Source organism: Erinaceus europaeus, chromosome 21 (assembly GCF_950295315.1).
Source record: "Erinaceus europaeus chromosome 21, mEriEur2.1, whole genome shotgun sequence".
Lineage (NCBI taxonomy): Eukaryota > Metazoa > Chordata > Mammalia > Eulipotyphla > Erinaceidae > Erinaceus > Erinaceus europaeus.
The window spans coordinates 20,258,068-20,276,751 of NC_080182.1; the positions used below are offsets into that span (position 1 = coordinate 20,258,068).

General features: G+C 39.5%; 1 protein-coding gene across 1 annotated transcript in view; it reads right to left on the reverse strand.

Moving 5' to 3' along the window:
- The window catches only part of GADL1 (glutamate decarboxylase like 1), a 439,849-nt gene that overhangs the window by 283,534 nt on the left and 137,631 nt on the right, over positions 1-18,684 (reverse strand). The window contains exon 2 of the mRNA XM_060180480.1: positions 9,020-9,197. The gene's annotated coding sequence lies outside the window, so the exon portion shown is untranslated. The remainder of the gene's footprint in view (positions 1-9,019; positions 9,198-18,684) is intronic.

Here is an 18,684-nt window from a genome sequence, read left to right on the forward strand (position 1 = left end):
TTTAAGAGATTGTTTAAATTCACTTGATCAATGGCTGAGGCTCCAGAGGTGACCTCTTCTCGGAGCAAAATGTGCTCCTCTTCTCGGAGCAAAATGAAATGAAATAGACTAACGAAAGTTTCATTCTAATCACAAAATTCTCCCTCACTCTGATTCTTTCAGAAATCTCTCTAGGCTGTAAAAATGGCAGATGATAGAATCTATCCTCTTCCAGCCAGTTTGATTTTTAAAAGCATCAAAATGAGGCTTCCAGAATGGAGATAAGTGCTGTAGCAGACAACCGAAAACAACTACTTCTTAAAAACAAAACTGTAAAGCAGGTTAATTAATTTACAAAGTGCAGGGTGTGCCAAGAGTGCAATAAAAATCCATCCCACTTAGTGTTCACTCATGTTTCAGCAAAACAGATCATTTACAAAGTGCTGTAAATTATGTTATACGCAAAACTATGGTGCCTAATTCTCAGCTGCTCAAATGTATTTCCCTAATAGGGGCAACTGAGCTAAAAAAACTATTTATTTTTAAATTACTCTTTTAATTTTTATCAAAGTAACATTGATTTATAGATGTATGTAGGTTTTAGGTGTATAGATTTATAAATTAACCAATGTAAGCACATAATATCTGGCACCAAAACTATAGTTTTCACCTAGCATCATAAAGTTGATCACTTTTACCATTCCTGTGAAGCTATCTTTTTTAACCCCCCCTCCCAGGGTTATCTCTGAAGCTCAGTGCCGACACTACAAATCCACTGGTCCTGGTGGCCATTTTTTCCATTTTATTGGACAGGACAGAACGGCATAGAGAGCTGGAGAGAAAGAGACCTGCAGGCCTGCTTCAGCGCTTTGAAGTGTGCCCTCTACAGCTGGGGAGTGGGAGGGGGTCAAATACAGATCCCCTTTGAGGGTCCTTGAGCTTAGTACTATGGGCGCTTAGCTGGGTATGTCACTGCCCACCCCACCCCCAGAACACTCCTTACTATCTAATTGGTGAATATCTTTATAGATTGTGTTGTTAGGACTATGTCTTGAAATTCTCTAGGTGCTTCAGACTAGGGTGGTGGCAGTAAATGTGTGAAAGTTAAATTTCATATTTGTTTTGAGAGTAGAATTTTCTTACAAGTTAATGTAGATGATGAAAAAGTGGGAGGCACATAGGAGTTTCAACTCTTAGCAAAGGTAAGATGGAATCACATAAAGAAAGCAGGGAGCAGGAATGAGAAAGCTGTGATTGCAGCAAATCTATAAGAAAGGGGGAAAGGGGAGTTTAATCTGAACTTGTTGAGCATCTGCTATTGATATCCTGTACTTCTAAGTAGAGGACTAGAGTAGGCAACTGAATACACTACACGAGGAAAGAGGTAGAAGACTTAAGTTAGTACGCCTACTTGGTAACAGAGGCTGTATTATAACCCTGACCAAATTTACTTCCACGGAAAGACTGTGGGTTAGATAATTTGCCTCTTTCTCATTTTATAATATTTTTAAGATAAATATTGAGCACCACAGAATTTGAATAAGTTTATCATACATCTGGTGGATAGAGAGGCCAGGGGATTCATACCTATGTTGTATGATGCCAGAGCCAAACCAAAGTACATAGCTTTTGTTTGGTTTTGGTAAGCCATGCTTCCCCATGTAAAATTCCTCTGTCTCGTTTTACATAATGGAAATGAAGTATGTAACTACTTCCATGAATTAGGATATAGGTGGCATATTCCAGTGCTTCCAAATGACAGCCATTTAAGCAAAATTACTGATGCTTTTTTAAAAATTCTCTTTTCTGTGTAACAGACTGGAGGGCTATTGTGTCAGCTCTGCTACTAGGCATCATTGAAGAAGGACCCGGACCTCTGCCAACTTCTAGTCCCACCATACCCATGACACTTCCCTTACCTGGGTGGAGGAAGGGGGCGGAAATGGCTGATGGGAGCAGTGAATTCATAGTGCTGGCACCAAGCCATAGCGATAACCCTGACAACAATAACAACAACAAAAGTAAGAGCTTACAGGACAGTGAACACATCCTCTGGCTGGAGGCTAACACACCCCAAATCCAGAGAGACAGAAGTTTCTGTTCTTGGGACCACTCCAGACCTTACCGTATGTATTTATTTATCTGGTTGATTATCTATATCTCTTATGATATATTTTATTATATTGTCTATTATATCTTACAATCTATAATAAACCAGCTACAAGTGTGTCCTGAAGTTCTGACAGATGTTTTAGAAAATAATCAAACCTGAGGAGGGAGTAGTAGGGACCTCGATTTTATCTTCATGTGATCAGAAACACAGATGACAACTTGGCATCTGAAGAAGGGAGGGTAGTGTTGTGAGACTGTCTTTAACTTATGGGGTCTTTGCTAAGTTCAGTGTCATAACTGAATTAAATTGTAGGGAATTCAACTAATGCTGCAGGGAACTGATTAATTAGTGTGGAGGAAATCCCACATATATAGTGCCAGAAGTTTTATGAGTGTAGGAGTAGTGAGTAAAGGAGAAACACAGGAGTTTCTTCTGAACAGATGGGGACAAAGTGAGGTGTAATCTGTGTCTAAACTGTTGTCACAGAGAGTCAGAATCTTATCTGGTAATCCCAAATTCCTGTCACTCTTAGCTACGATGAGTCTTGAGTGATATGAGCTTTGAATTATCAGTTGTTTTTCAATAATGCATGAGTCATATCAACTATGTCTACTCAACAATTCCAATTTCCCTTTCTATGATTCAATATCAAGATAGCTCTTTTATAGCAAAGCAACTCTTATCGAAATACCTGTTATTTATCAAATATAACTGCCAGGTTTTGAAAGATGGGATTAAGAAATACTAAGATTCCACCCCCATTTTTATTATTAGTAGAAAAACAGTGAGAGTAATTATGAGAGTAGGTATGAGAAAAGAAATCAACTGTAAATTCCAAATTTACATTTCTGGCTCAAACAGGACCCCAAAATGAATTCCACATTCATATATCTAATTATCTCTGTCTGGACATTAAACAGATACTACAATCTCAAAAGGTCCAATCTTAAAACATTCATACCACACACTGTATGCCCATAACAACTGATGGCAATTCTATCTTTCAAATTCTTCCACAGAGTAATTTTGAAGTCTTCTCATTTTGTAGCCATATCTAACCTGTCAGGAAATCCTTTTGCCTCCATCTTTAATATAGGTCCATAAACGGATTACTTTTTGCCTCATCTAATATTTCTATTGCCATTCCAATTTCCTTCTCCTTCTTCTTTTTCTGGCATATTATAAAGCCCTACAATTCCAGCTGTACCTCTTACTCTTGAAGCCAGAATGATGCTTTCAAAACATCATGACTCATAACATGTTCCTCCTCAGTTCAAAAGCCTCCAGTGGGCTTCCTATATGCCTCAAGGTTATGGCCAAAATCTTCACAGTGGTCTTCAAGATTCATTCTTGTAACCTTATCTCATATGGCCCTATCTGATTCACTCATTTGAAGCCATACAGAGTCCTCTTACTCTTCTGGAAAAAGCAAAGCATGTCCCGTGGGGGAACTTGTTCTAACTGGTTTCCTTCCTAAAAGACATATATATATGTATATATATTGTTTTTTGTTTCTTTTCCCTCCAAAGTTATCACTGGGGCTTGGTGCCTGTATTAGCAATCCACTCCTGGAGGCCATCTTTTTTTTCCCCATTGTTATTGTCATTGTTGTTGCTGTTATTGTTGTTACTGCTGTTGTTGATGGATAGGATGGAGAGACATTGAGAAAGGAGGTGAAGACAGAGAGAGGGAGAGAAAGATAGACACCTGTAAACTTGTAAAGCTACCCCCCCCCACACACACACACATACAGGTGGGGAGCCGGAGACTTGAACCTGGATCTTCGTGCAGTTCATTGCACTTCATACTATGTGGGCTTAACCCAGTGTCCCCCCCCCCCATAGTTATTCCTTTGGCTCAATCTTTCACCTTCTTTAACTCTTTGCTAACTTTCAGAGTGAGGCTGACCTCCAACTCCTATTGAATGCCTCAGTTAGCAAAGATGGAATAAACCCAGAAGTTACAGAGCCCTTAGGCTTGAATAGTTAATTTTTGGGAGGGAAGAAGTAGTTTAACTTGCTCAGGTCTGAGGAAGAGATCACAGTTGATTGACAAGCTGAATGATGTGAACTCTCTGCTGATGTGCTTACTCAGAATGCATACAGAAAAACCCATGTGGGAGAGGGGCATCAAAAAACCACAATGTTAATTTCTTATAATGAGATAACAATGGAGCAAACTTCACCTTGGGATGCTAGATCTTTCTGTGTTTGTACCAAAGGTGGATGTCCACAGGTAGTCAAGCACTGTGCTCTAATCAAGATACGTTTGACTAACTTCCACCTGAATTTGGAGAAGGGTCTCAATTAATAATTACTATGCCTTACTGTGTGGACTTCTGTGGTTTGCATATATAATCTATCTCTCAAGATGTGCACTTGAAGCTGGCTATTTTGTCAATGAACTACCTTGTAAGATGGGGACTTGTAGGCCACCAAATTTCCTTCCCTCTACTCACTTCTAGCTATTCTAACTACTCTAATAAACTCACATTTTCTGGTTAAATATTTTAAAAGAAAAATAACATCGTGGTCCGGGAGGTCTCAAGCATGAGGTCCTGAGTTCAATTCCCAGCAGCAAATGTACCGGATTGATGTCTGGTTCTTTCTCTCCTCCTAACTTTCTCATAAATAAAATCTTTAAGAAAAGAAAAATAACTTATCAGCCCAACCAGAAGCACTTCATCTAACATTCCTTTATAGAATTGAATTAAAGAGTACAACAGTGCCAAGTGTTTCTGTTTAGATTGGGGAAAAGGCTGAGATTCTACTGGTCTAACAAGGCCCTAGATGACACAGAAGCTCTGGTTCATGGAGCACATTTTGAGGAGCCTGGCTAGCTTATAGTGTTAGAAGTGGAACTGCTCAAATTATGTGATTCTGTCACATTGCTCTTCAAGGTTGTTGACTCTATTTTATAAGCCAGAAGCAGCACCTGCCCCTTTTTATACCTTTCCTCCACAACAAGTCAGAGTTTTTAAATACCAATGACCTGATGGTTAAGAGATAGAACCTTGCTTAAATTTCGATTTCTCTAATAACCATAATTTGGGCAATTTTCTTATCTGTTCATTGCATGTTTGGTTTTGCTCTCATATATGGTCTTATTCAATTATTTTTGGATTTGCCTATTTATTTGTATAGATAGTTTTAAAACTGATATATCAATTGTTTACCTGTTATACCCTTTGCAAATATTTCCTCTAGCCTCTGGGTCGTTTATAATGTTGTATTTAGTGTACAGAGTATTCTTTTAACATGCTACTTATCTTCATTTTAAGATGCTTCATTTTAACTATTTTTATTTTCTGAATTCTCATTATAAAATTTTGTTTGAAATTGTTTAAAATTTTCTTCCTAAGCTCAAAAAAACCCATAAAACTATTATTATGTTTTTCTACATATTTTTTTCACATATACTGTTTAACTTGTTTTGAATTGGGTTTTGTGAACTAGTTTTACTATGTTTTCCCCTGAGGGAAAACCAGTTGACATCACTGATGGAATAGTGCATGTCTTCTACAATGACTTGTAAAGCTTGCTTTGTCACTTATCAAATGTTACATATACACTGATGTGCTTTGAAAATTCTGATATGACTAGCCATTCCTCTGCATGTAACTATAATGCTGCCATATTTACTATGGCTTTCTACATTTTGATATTTCATAGGACATCATATTCTTCAAAATGATGTTAATTAGGTATCCACTCTTTTTTAGTTCTTTTACTAACTTATCACAGAGAATTGCACAAAAGTACTTTGTAAGTTTTCATCAACCAAACAGCACCTGAAAAGTCAGCATGCAGATAAAAAACTCTGTTAACATTTTCAAAGAACTTCACATCCCATTTCCTGTCTTCCTTAAGGTTAGCCAACTTCATACATGTTAATATGATTAGGTAGTTTTAATTATGTTAATACTCTGTATAAGTAGAAATATACTTCACTCTCTCTTTTCTGCTGATTGAGTTTTTTAAATTTTGTATTAGTGATTTAATATTAATTTACAAAATTATAAGATAACAGGGGTGTAATTCCGCATTGTTCCCAACCACCAGAGTTCTGTGTCCCCGTGCCCTCCATTGGAAACTGCAGTGGTTCTGCCAAGAGTGCAGATATGGGCTAATTAGTATTTCTATAACTCTCCATATATATATATATATATATTTGCCCATTGTTTTTCTATGCTTCTGCTTTCTCTTCCTTTCTAAGTCATACCTACTACCTCTGAAGTAGTATGATATATAAAGAGAGAGGGAGAGAGAGAGAGAGAGAGAGAGAGAGAGAGAGAGGAATAAGCCATTTGCTTTCAGGAAAGACTTCAAAATTGGCAAAATTTCAGATTACAAAGTAAAGAAATTCTCAGATGCTTCATTTCAGTAAATGTACCTGGTATGAATGATCAGCCTAGGTGTTGTTTAAATAGGTAAGGTCAATACTTTATGCAAACACCACCCTGGCCAAAAGCAGGCAGAAGGCTCTCACACACACGGCATTTAGGAAACAAAGTCATGATTAATTCATGGCCAAGAACACAACTAATTTTGAGCAGTAAATAAAAAGTCTTGCCTGGAGGGCCAGCAGATCAAGATGGATGTTACTTCACTGGAAATGCTCAAGGACAAAAGCTAGCATTTCTTTTTCTTTTTTTCAACTTCAGTATCACTTTATTTAGGAAATGCTTGAGGGTAATTGTCTCAGGAGTACAGTTCCACATTTCCCTAATATAGGCACATTTCCTAATACAGTTCACTTCAACCTCCAGTAAACCATCATCATCCTCCATCACACAGCACTAAATCACGAGGCCCCACCCATAGCACCTCATTTTCTTCTCAAGATCCCCTAATCGGCTATTGTAGACTACAGAGAAGTTTCTTGTTCTGCTTCTGCATTTAGACCAAAACCTAGTACAGTATGGACTGCCAATATTTGTGAAATCAAATAGTGAATGAATGAATGAATGAATGAATGAATGAATGAATGAATGAATGAATAGATGAATAGATGAATCACAGGGTTGCTAGAGAAGATAGTCTTCGACAGAGACATAATGTTCTTGTTGCTTTCACTTTTTCATTTCATCTATATCATTATGAAGATTGACGAGAAAGGCGAGAAAAATATCATTAGAGGAATTTCTTTAAGAATTTTTTAAGCAGAACTTGGACTGGAGTTGGTTTTTTACTTTCAGAGTGAGGCTGACCTCCAACTCCTATTGAATGCCTCAGTTAGCAAAGATGAAGTAAACCCAGAAGTTACAGAGCCCTTAGGCTTGAATAGTTACTTTTTGGGAGGGAGGAAGTAGTTTAACTTGCTCAGTTCTGAGGAAGAGATCACAGTTGATTGACAAGTTGAATGATGTGTATCTACATGAACTCTCTACTGATGTGCTTACTCAGAATGCATACAGAAAAACCCATGTGGCAGAGGGGCATCAAAAAACCACAATGTCAATTTATTATAATGAGATAACAATTCTTTAACCCAACACAGAACTGTAGAATCAGATACTTTGGTTGTATATACCAGCAATTTGTGGTTAAAATAAGCTTTTTCAGAAGTCTTTTGGGGGTGCAGAAAGTTGTGATAATACACATGAGAATTGAGAGCTGAAGGATTTTGCACATTGAATTTTACAGTCTTATATGTACATTGTAATTCCCTGGGTTCAACAATAATGAGTTTAGTTCCTGGAACAGGATGGCAGAGGACCTAATGGGGGTTGTATTGTTACGTGAAAAACTGAAAAACGTTATGCATGTACTAACTAGTGTATCTACTATCGACTGTAAAACATTAATCCTCCAATAAAGAAATTTTTAAAAATCATATACATTCAACCATGTGTGCTACCTCCCAGCACCCGAAAGACTTCCTTTCTGTTCCACCAATCTTTGCTCCAACAAAGAACCAAACATTTTTATTCCATAAAAATACTTAAAATGTAAATATCTCTGGAGAGAGAGAGAGAGAGAGAGAAAAGCAAAACTGTTGACTTAGATTCACACTAAGGGGTAAATAGCTTATCAGATCTCTTCCAGAGAGTAGGTTCTGATAGCTACAGACTCCATGGAGAGAAAAAGGCACTGGGGCAAAGTAAAACAAATGTTGCCTGATTTACATTTTTGCTTGAGGCTGCCCTGCCTCTGTATTTGGTGCAGTCTTTACTGAATCAATTTCCAAGGATTTGTTTGGAAGACTGAAAACTAGCATCAACCCCATTCCTCTACACCCTGGGTCATAGTTCCTCTACCAGCCTGCTTTCAGGCTTCTAGTCTTTAATAAATCCAATGCAATTCAGGCCTAGACCCTATCTTGATGAGATTGGGATAAAATACTAAAAACAAATCTGAGAGAACTCTAATGGAGTTTACTAGAGGTGTTTTTTTTTTGGTTTTTTTTTTTTTTTTTTTGCCTTCAGGGTTATTGCTGTTGGCTCAGTGCTTGTATTAGGAATTTACTACTCCTATGGCCAGTTTTTTCAATTTTTTGGAACAGAACAGAGAAAAATTGAGAGGGGGAGGGGAAGATAGAGATGGAGAAAGACAGACACCTGAAGACCTGCTTCACCATTTGTGAGGCTACTCCCCTATAGGTGGGGAGCAGAGGCCTCTAGCTGGTATCCTTGAGCGTGTCCTTGAATTCATACTATATGCACTTAACCTGGTGTGCCACTGCCCAGCCCCCTGGGAGTAGGTTTTCAAATGGATATCTGCAGAAAGTTTATTGAAACAAGCACCCCTGAATGGCTGACAAGTCAGACTAGGGCAGGAAGACTGAGCAGCAATGCAGCTGCACAAATGTTATCATCCAACATACAGATCTAGAGACAAGATGATCCATTCTGTTGTCCTGAATTAAGGTAAGAGCACTGTCTCACTTATAAAGAACACAGACTAATCATGAATGAAAAATATTTACCTTAAACGGAGCAGAGTGAGACCGCTGAGTTCTTGAGCAAGGCAGCTCCCATCAGCTGAGGTCAAGTCCCCAATATGTCCAGCAGTCCAGAAAATGATCCTGGAGGGAGGTATTAGCTGGGTTTCATGACGTCCACTCCAGTATCTTACTGCTCCTTTTAAGGACTGCATGCTTTGAACTAGGATTCACCAAAAGGAAGAAAAAAAAAGTTCATTATTTTATTAGAAACTCTACTAAGATCCTTCCTCTTCAGAAAGCCATATGACACACAGTAATGTTGCCCAGGATTTTTCAGTTACCAGTTTGGCACTAACGGTTTGGTAATACATGGTAAATATGATCCCAGACATACAAATTTAAATGCTTGAAATGCAAGTTAGAATAAATTACTTCTAGGTAATATCTTCTTTATATTTCAATACAAATGTGTACGTCAGTAATAATATTCATGTAAACACCATTTCAGGACAGTGAGGAACATTTAACAGTGTTCAAAATGAAAAAGGAAGAATTAGAATTGAAAAAGTCATTTAAGGTGAGAGCTTGCCCTAGAACAAATGTCAACCCCAGCTACCCAATAAAACTTGAGAGGAGAAAAGAAACCATTCTATATCTCTCTGGGTTCTTCAAAGCTGATCAAACAAGTGAACATGCTGATCAAACAAGTGAGCATGCATAAAAGAATAAAAGAAAAAGTAAAGTCAACTTTATTTTTATTTTTTTTTCCTCCAGGGTTATTGCTGGGCTTGGTGCCTGCACCATGAATCCACCGCTCCTGGAGGCCATTCCCCCCCCTTTTGTTGCCCTTGTTGTAGCCTCGTTGTGGTTGTTATTATTGCCATTGTTGATGTTGTTCGTTGTTGTATAGGACAGAGAGAAATGGAGAGAGGAGGGGAAGATAGAGAGGGGGAGAGAAAGACAGACACCTGCAGACCTGCTTCACCGTCTGTGAAGCGACCCCCCTGCAGGTGGGGAGCCAGGGGCTCGAACCGGGATCCCTACGCCGGTCCTTGTGCTCAACCCACTGCACCACCGCCCGACCCCCTAAAGTCAACTTTATTAACATGTGTACCTCTTGGTCACATGGGAGTCACATAGATTCTATAAAATCTCTTTCATATTGCCCCGAAAGACTTTTAGTAAAGGAGGCTCAGTGAAGAAAGGGTCAGTTATGGTGACTTTAGTTCCACCTTCCTCAGGAGAAGGTCATAAATCAGAAGGAGGGGACCATGGTTGCATTATAGCTGCCTGATGAGATCTAGGCCGAGGAACCCTAGGAGGTGACTCCGAAGAGCATCAATCTTCCATCTTCTTCACAGACCATGTTCTCTCTAGAAATCTCTATTTTAAGACAAATCTGCATTTCACCTTCAGGGATCTTGTCCATGAAATCACTTTCTTTAGCAAAAACAAACAAACAACAACAACAACAAATATCCTGGGAGTGACATAGTATGCTTCCCTGGAAAATCATCTAAGAAACTATAAAACATCTTATGCCCACATTATTCCCCAGACCAATTAAATTAATACCACTGGAAGTAAAAGGTAGGTGCCATTATTGTTGAACCAGGGAATTACAATGTACATATAAGACTGTAAAATTCAATGTGCAAAATCCATCAGCTCTCAACTCTCATATGTATTAACACAACCTTCTGTACCCCCAAAAGAATTCTGAGAAAGCTTATTTTAACCACAAATTGCTGGGACACACCACCGAAGTATCTGATTCTACAGTTCTGTGTTGAGTTAAAGAATTTACATCTATAATTATTTCCTGGGTGGTGTTAATGCTGATAGTCTTAGTGACCTGACTTTAAGAAAGAAGGTTCTGGAGGCTTTGCCTATGCGATCAGTCCTTCACAACATCCAGCAACTATCTTTGGTCCATGGTCATTACCAAATACCACTAACTTCATCAGACATCTTGGAAAATCTTGGGGAAATTATTCCTTTATCAACAGTTGGGCTTTACCATTTGCTTAGACAGCCACCACCAGCCACCAGGTAAGACAGTCTTGGGCTTCTTCTACAACGAAGATTTTTTTCACCTCCGTTTATTTTAATTTCTTTATCACTACTGGCATAATTTTACAGTTCACAGGGTTAGGAACACTATTGTGAAATATCAGACTTAACGTTTCTATTGCATCAATTCCAACGTTTATGCTACTGAAAAGTAAATTTGTTCAATGGTGTCTTCTCACATTTGTTATTTTTTTTTAATCCTGAGATGGATTGGATACATTTGTCCTCTTCTAAGCAGTATTTAGCTTCGAGGTTATAGAAATGTATTACACTAGTTTTAACTCAAATGAAACAGTTACAGAAAATAACACAGGGGTGGGCAGTGGTGCGTTGGTTGAGTGCACATATTACTATGCACAAGGACCCAGGTTCAAGCCCTCAGTCTACACCTGCAGAAGCTTTGTGACCAGTGAAGTGTTACTATTAGCGCTCTTGCGCTCTCTCTCTCTCTTTCTCTCTCTCTCGTAATAAATTTATTTATGAGAGGAATAGTGGGAGACAGAGAAAGAACCAGACATCACTCTGGTACATGTGCAGCCAGGGATCAAACTCAGGACCTCATGCTTGAAAGTCCAATGCTTTATCCACTTCACTACCTCCTGGAGCACAGGCTATTTCTCTTCTTCTCTCCCTTCTTGCAATTTCTCTGTCCTGTCAAGTTAAATAAGTAAATAAATATTTTAAAAGGAAATAGCAGAAATATGGACAACAGTGATTTATCTACTGTCTTAATTTCCTCTAAACCAGGTATTGCACAGGTCATTTAAACTGAGGTTTCTATGCCCACCCCGTTCCTCCCTTATGTCCTTTCAGTGCAACAAAGAACCTTACAAAATTGGTATTAAGACTCATACCCTCAACTGCCAGCATTAATTCTGAAAAGACAGTTCGGAGATTTAGATAAAAATTATTCTTCTTTTCTAAAAGAGCCTGAAGAAAAAGGAAACTAAAAAGTCCTCGTTTTCTGTAGTAAAAGAAAAATATTCACACAATTTCTCAGTTTGGCCAAGATTAATAACTCATAATGTGAAGATATTGGCTTCTGTTGAATAGAATATCAAGATTTATTGACCCGTGGAGTAAATATTAACGGAGGTGAAACTGAGGTTAATAACAAACCTCAAGGGACAATACATCTTTCTATTTGCTGTAATAAAAAGTCAGCCCATATACTGCTCATACATACATTCAAAAACCTCTTTAACCAGAAAGTTCTGGAAATCTCTTTGCTCTGACAGACTGCTTAAAGATATGGCCAAATTTCCATTTGTATTAACAATCACTGGGTACCAAGGCAGTCAGAAAAGCAAAACATTAATAATGTCCTCTGAGGATCAACAGTAGCCAATCAAAGGGCAACTACGTATTTACATATGCAATCTGATTGGAAGAGACTAATACTAACCAACATCGCATGCTCATCAATCTCACTAGTGTGGGCAGTGTAGTGATTGATCTGACCCACACTACTGCTTGGTCACCTATTAAGTCCATTTTCTTCCCACACGCAAAATAAAATGATCCAAAACTTCAAGCTGTATACAAACCCCAATAAATATGCTCATTGCCAAATACAAATTTCATAAACTAACGTTTGCTAAGGAGACTTTTTTTAAGTGTAAGCAAAGAATGCTGGGAGATAGATCACCAGGTAGAGCATGCGTCTTACAGTGATGGAGTAACTTGGGGTCAAGTCATTCCACCATGTTGGAACACACATGAGGAGCTGCTGGATGGTGAAGTGGCACTATAGTGTTTCTTCTCTTTCTCGAAAACCCCTCCATCACCCACTATCTGTCTCTCTCTTAAACACACACACACACACACACACACACACACACACACACACACACAGAGATTTGGCCCTGGAGAAAGGCACTCAGCACCAGTACCATACATGCATGAAACCCCTCCACATCTTGTAAGGGGGAAATAAAGGAAATACACATTTATGTGAGCAAAGGTGCCAGAGGATCTTCGTTGAAACTCTAGCTCTACTGTTTATTCACTCTGTGGCCTTGGCACTGTGCAATTCACACTGTTGCTTTTGTCCTCTGTCCACTGTTTGCAAAATGAAGATAACAAAAGCAACTTCTTCATATATGGCTGTGAAAGTAAAGACTGACTGAATGGAGATGTAGAAAATAGTCTAGTGTGCAATATCTCAAATTCACCATAACTCCACGACTAAAATAAGCAAGACTTACAGCTTTTATATACAAAGTTTGAAAGATAGCTTGCACTGGACTCATTACTAGATGTCAACAATGAAGTGGTACAAAGAAACAACTGACAGGTGCTGGAAATACTGACACCTCTGCTTTCTATTTTCCACAATCCCCAGCTCTCTCTGTTACTCCTCATCTTCAGACTATATTTCAATTGACAGGTATTGTCACTGTAATACAGTTGCTTTTCTTTTATAATTTCTTATTATCTTCATTTATTAAGTAGAGACAGCTAGAAATTGAGGTGGTAGGGGGAGATAGAGTGGGAGAGTGACAGAGAGACACCTGCAGTACTGCTTCACCACTCAACAAACTTTCCCCCTGCAGGTGGGGAACAGGGTCTTGAACCCAGGCCCTTGCACATGATAACATGTGCACTCAACCAGGTGCACCTCCACCTGGTTCCTCAATTGCTCTTCTTAGAGTACAATGAAAAAGCAAAGGTACAAATATTCCTCATACCTATGTTTTTCTCAAAAAATAAAAGTAGAGGGTAAAATACAGACTAGAGCCATGTGTTTGAAGAAAAATGCATCAGAAATACTTTTTTTTAGATATTTATTTATTTTCCTTTTTGTTGCCCTTGTTGTTTTTATTGTTGTAGTTATTATTGTTGTTCTTGATGTCATCGTTTTGGATAGGACAGAGAGAAATGGAGAGAGGAGGGGAAGACAGAGAGGGGGAGAGAAAGATAGACACCTGCAGATCTGCTTCACCGCTTGTGAAGCGACTCCCCTGCAGGTGGGGCTCTGGGGGCTTGAACCAGGATTCTTACACCAGTCCTTGTGCTTCACACCACATGCGCTTAATCTGCTGTGCTACTGCCTAACTCCCTCAGAAATACTTTTCAAGAACATAAAGGCTTCTGAGTCTAATACGCCAGTAAAGTGTGCCTGTAACAAAGAATACAACTTAACCTGCCATTAGGAAAACAAACCATGAGAGGAGCCACAACTGATATGCAAAGGGTACCAATGAAACGTTTAATGGACTGTAAGAGAAGCTGACATTTCAACACAATTGTCTCTGTGATTGTGAAGAAAATGAGCGATACGACACATGGCAATATAAACCATGTGCATCAGATGTTATTTATACTGTCCAGTTCTTGTAGTAATTTCTACTTAGGATCCCTAATGTGAATCAACATCATTATTGAATAAAAGAAGAAATTGTAGTCAGAGAAATTAAGTAGCTGAGCTAATTGTAACATTCCAAGTAGAGATGAGACCATCTACAGCATGGGTCTCTTGACCTCTCTCAGTGTCATTTCTTTCACCTTTCAATTAGACATACATGGAGGAAAGTTACACCAAAATATGAACCAACCTGAATAGAAACAGAACTAGGGGGCTGGGTGGTGGTGCACCTGGTTGAGTGTACATGTTACAAAGCATAAGGACCTGGGTTCGAGTGCCCAGTCTCCACTTACAGGGAGAAAGCTTTTCAAGTGGTGAAGCAAGGCTGCAGGTGTCTGTCTCTTTCCCTCTCTTTCTTCCCCTTCCTCTCAATTTCTAGCTGTCTCTATTCAACAAATAAATAAAGATAATAACAAATTTTAAATAAATAGAACTGGCACTGGACTAAAAGCTGCTAGGGTAAGAATACTCTCCAGGTGACTAGGACACAGAAGCCCTCTGTAAGCAAGGAATTCCACTGTACTACAAGAAACTACAACAGGGAAGAGAATTATAAGGTGCAGAACATTATTGTGGGGATCTAGGGAATGGTTTTGTGTTACCCCCTCCCACTCCCCCACGCCCTAAGTAAGATTCTGTACTTACACAACACTGGAATGGGAGGTAAGAAGTTATAGTGTGAACCCAAGCAGTGGCACACCAAGCTAAGCACACATAGTACTAAGCGCAAGAATCCAGGTTCAAGTCTTCACTCCACACCTGCAGTGGTGAAGCTTTACAAGCAGAGAAGCAGATCTGGAGTTATCTCTATTTCTCTCTCCCCCTCCCCTCTCAATTTCTCTCTGTTCTATGCAATAAAAGGGAAAAAAATGGCTGCCAGGAGAAGCAGATTCATAGTCCTGGCACCAAGCCCCAGCGATAACCCTAAAGAGGGGGGAGGAGAGAAAAGGAGAGGGAGAGACTGAGAGAGTGATAGAGAGAAGAAAAGAAGTTATAGGGTTAGGCTGGCAAGATAGTTCACTTTGACATAGGTAGGACCCAAATTTGCATTCAGCCCCCAACACACTGAAAGAAATATTGGGGCTGTGGTGACTTTCCCTGTCTTTGCAGCTGTGTTTTGGTTTTTCTATATGAAGAAGTTGGTGAAGGTCAGTTGACTGTGTTGCCACCCCCCAAGGAAGAGCAAGAAAAGGAGGAAACCACCACTGACTGCTACCATAGGGTAAACACTGCTTCAGAGTTGTGGCAGTTGCCATTCTGAGAATTGTTTCTAAAAGCAGAACTGATGGACTCCATATCTGAATCCCATATTTATATTTACTGAGCTGTTGTCAAATTTGGGGAGTAGAACTCAAACCACTCCCCAGCAAGCAGTTGATTTATCCAAGAACTAAGAAACAAATTATCAACAGAATTCACTCTTGCCAAATAAACAGATCCATCCCTCACCAACCCACAGCAGACTGCTAGCAAACACATCACACACTTAGAGTCATGAAGTACCCAGCAGACCTCCCAAAACAGCCATCTAACAAGAGACTCCTCTGCCTAGCTTACTCCCTTGCCAATTCACAGCATTCTAGCCCCAGAGTGTGGGCAGTCACCACCTGGGACAAAGGCTCTATCCTTTGTTCAGACCTTACGTCATGTCCATGACAATCTAATGACCACTGGGCATTCATGAACTTGAACTCATGATCACCAACAAGGCTTGTTTGCCCTTCATGCTACACTCTTCAGGGCACTTCTGACTATGAGCACCTGGTTGCTTCCCAGTCCTGCTCATGAGCAGTGCCGACCTCCAGCAAAGGTACTCACAAAGCAGCAAACGTAATGAGAAAAATAGAGAGCATTACCTGAACTGATGGACCAATGCAAAAACCTGGATAAAACTCAAAGTACAGCTTGAGGACATGGTTCAACCTGACAACATCCATGTCCAACCAAGAAGCAATTACAGAAGCCAACTCCCACCTTCTGCACCCCATAAATTTTGGTTTGTACTCCCAGAAAGGTAAATAATAGGGGAAGTGAACCAGAGGGCTCTGTACCCCCATTCCCATTCCTCCAGGATCTGGCGTATTTGTCACTAGGAATCTTGTTTTTATGCCATCACTGAAAGGAACGTGAATCTGGAAAACACTAGAGGAAGCCAAGCACTGTTTCACTTATGTAAGAGAGGAGAGGAAAAAGAGAAAGAGAAAGGAAGGAAACAGAAGGAAAGAAAAAGAAAGAAAAGAAAGAAAGAAGGAAGGGAGGAAGGGAGGACATTTGGAAATAGTAATAGGTATAGGGGTGACTTTGGAAGGAAGTGAAGGGGGGCTGGGCAGTGGCACACCTGGTGAAGCACAGGGGGGATACTTCACTCATGGCTGTCTTTCTCTCTCCCCTCCCCTCTCAATTTCTCTCTGACCTGTCAAATAAAATAAAATAAAATAAAATAAACAGCCATCAGAAGCAGCAGATTAGTAGTGCTGGTACCAGGCACTGAGTCTTAGTAATAAACTTGGTGGCAATAAGTAAGCATACAGTCTTATAAACCAATGTTATGTAACATTTCACAAAGATAGTGAAAAGATTACACATGCAGATGACTTCCAGTATGGCTTTATAATATTACTTCAAGTAAGTACACATGCTGAAGAGAATTTAATTCCAAACTTACCATCTAATGGCATCATACTTAGAGGTACATAGAATCACCAAGTGCCAGCTTCACCCTCAGAAAACTCAAATACCTTTCCTGAAATTGTAACTGTTCAAAGTGTTCAGAAGATGCAGTGAGATGTTTGATCTACTGGCTTGTAGGTCAACAGACCATATCAATGAAATTGACACTCACCCACATGAAGCCTTTAAATGTTGAGAGTGAAAATGCAAAACAGGCAGTAAATACTCACTTGGTGACAAAACATCTCACTGATAGCCAGAAATGGCCTCATTTTCTTTCTGCAGACAATAAATACAGTTTTCATTTCTTTCTAAGAAAATGTGTGGCCTTACTTAGCATTTCTTACTAAATCTTAACCAAGTCTCTGTTTCACCTACTTTCATTCTATTATCTCATTTTTTGCTAAGTACATGAATGTACTGACAATTATCTTTAGAAGGACAGGAAGATACATGCCTAAAGCTTAAAAAAATGTAGAAAGAAAGAGAGAGGGAAAAAAAGGAAGAGGAGGAAGAGGATTGGAGACAATAAGCAAAAACAAAACCAGAGGTACAAATTATTGAAGCCTAAGTATATAATATTAACTCTTATCCGTATTTACTGCAAATGCTGTTCATTCTCTATACATATTTGATGTTTATTCACCCAATGATTTTCTTTTTTAAAATGTTTTATTGATTTATTTTGTATAAAGATTGGGAGACATTGAGACTGAAGGGGGAGATAGAGAGGGAAAGAGAAATACAGCCACCTGGAGACCGTCTTCAGCACTCCTGAAATGCTCCCCACCCCACCCCCTGCAGATGGAGACCTGGGCTTGAACCTAGGTCATTGTGCATGGTAGCCTCTGTGCCCAACCAGCTGTGCTACCACCTAATGCCCCATGACTTTTTCAATGTCAAAAGTGTAAACTGATTTTCTCAAAACCGTTTTATTATTTGTATTTATTTATTGGACAGAGAGAGCCAGAAATCAAAAAAGGAAGGGGGTAGTGGGATGAGGCTTGTGAGTACAGGTGAGATTTTGGTTTCCTCTAGCATTGCATTCCACTCACTGAAAGCCACCAGAAGAGAAGCAGGGCCAGAAAACATCTCACACGACAGAGCACACGCTTTACCATGCCCAAGTACCCAGGCTCAGACTTCTGCACGACATGGGAGCACCCTCTGCAAACTTTCATGTTCTTGATCTATCTAGGAGTATGGACCCAGGGTCATTATGGGGTGCAGAAGATGGGAGGTCTGGCTTCTGTAATTGCTTCCCCGCTGAACATGGGTGTTGACAGGTCGATCCATACTCCCAGTCTGCCTCTCTCTTTCCCTACTGGGGCAGGGCTCCGGAAAGATGGGGCTCTAAGGTACATTGGTGAGGCCGTTTGCCCAGGGGAGTCAGGCTGGTGTCATGGTAGAATGTGAAACTTGGTGTCTGAAAAAGCATTAAAATATAAAGCAGAACAAATTGTTTAACAATCTGGAACCTAAGGCAAGAATATAGCAGATGAGATTTGAGGTCTCCATTTTGGAAAAAGTTAGTAGGTCTATTTTAGGGGCCCATGACTTGACTTTTTTTTTCTCTTTTTGTTTCCTTTATTGGGGG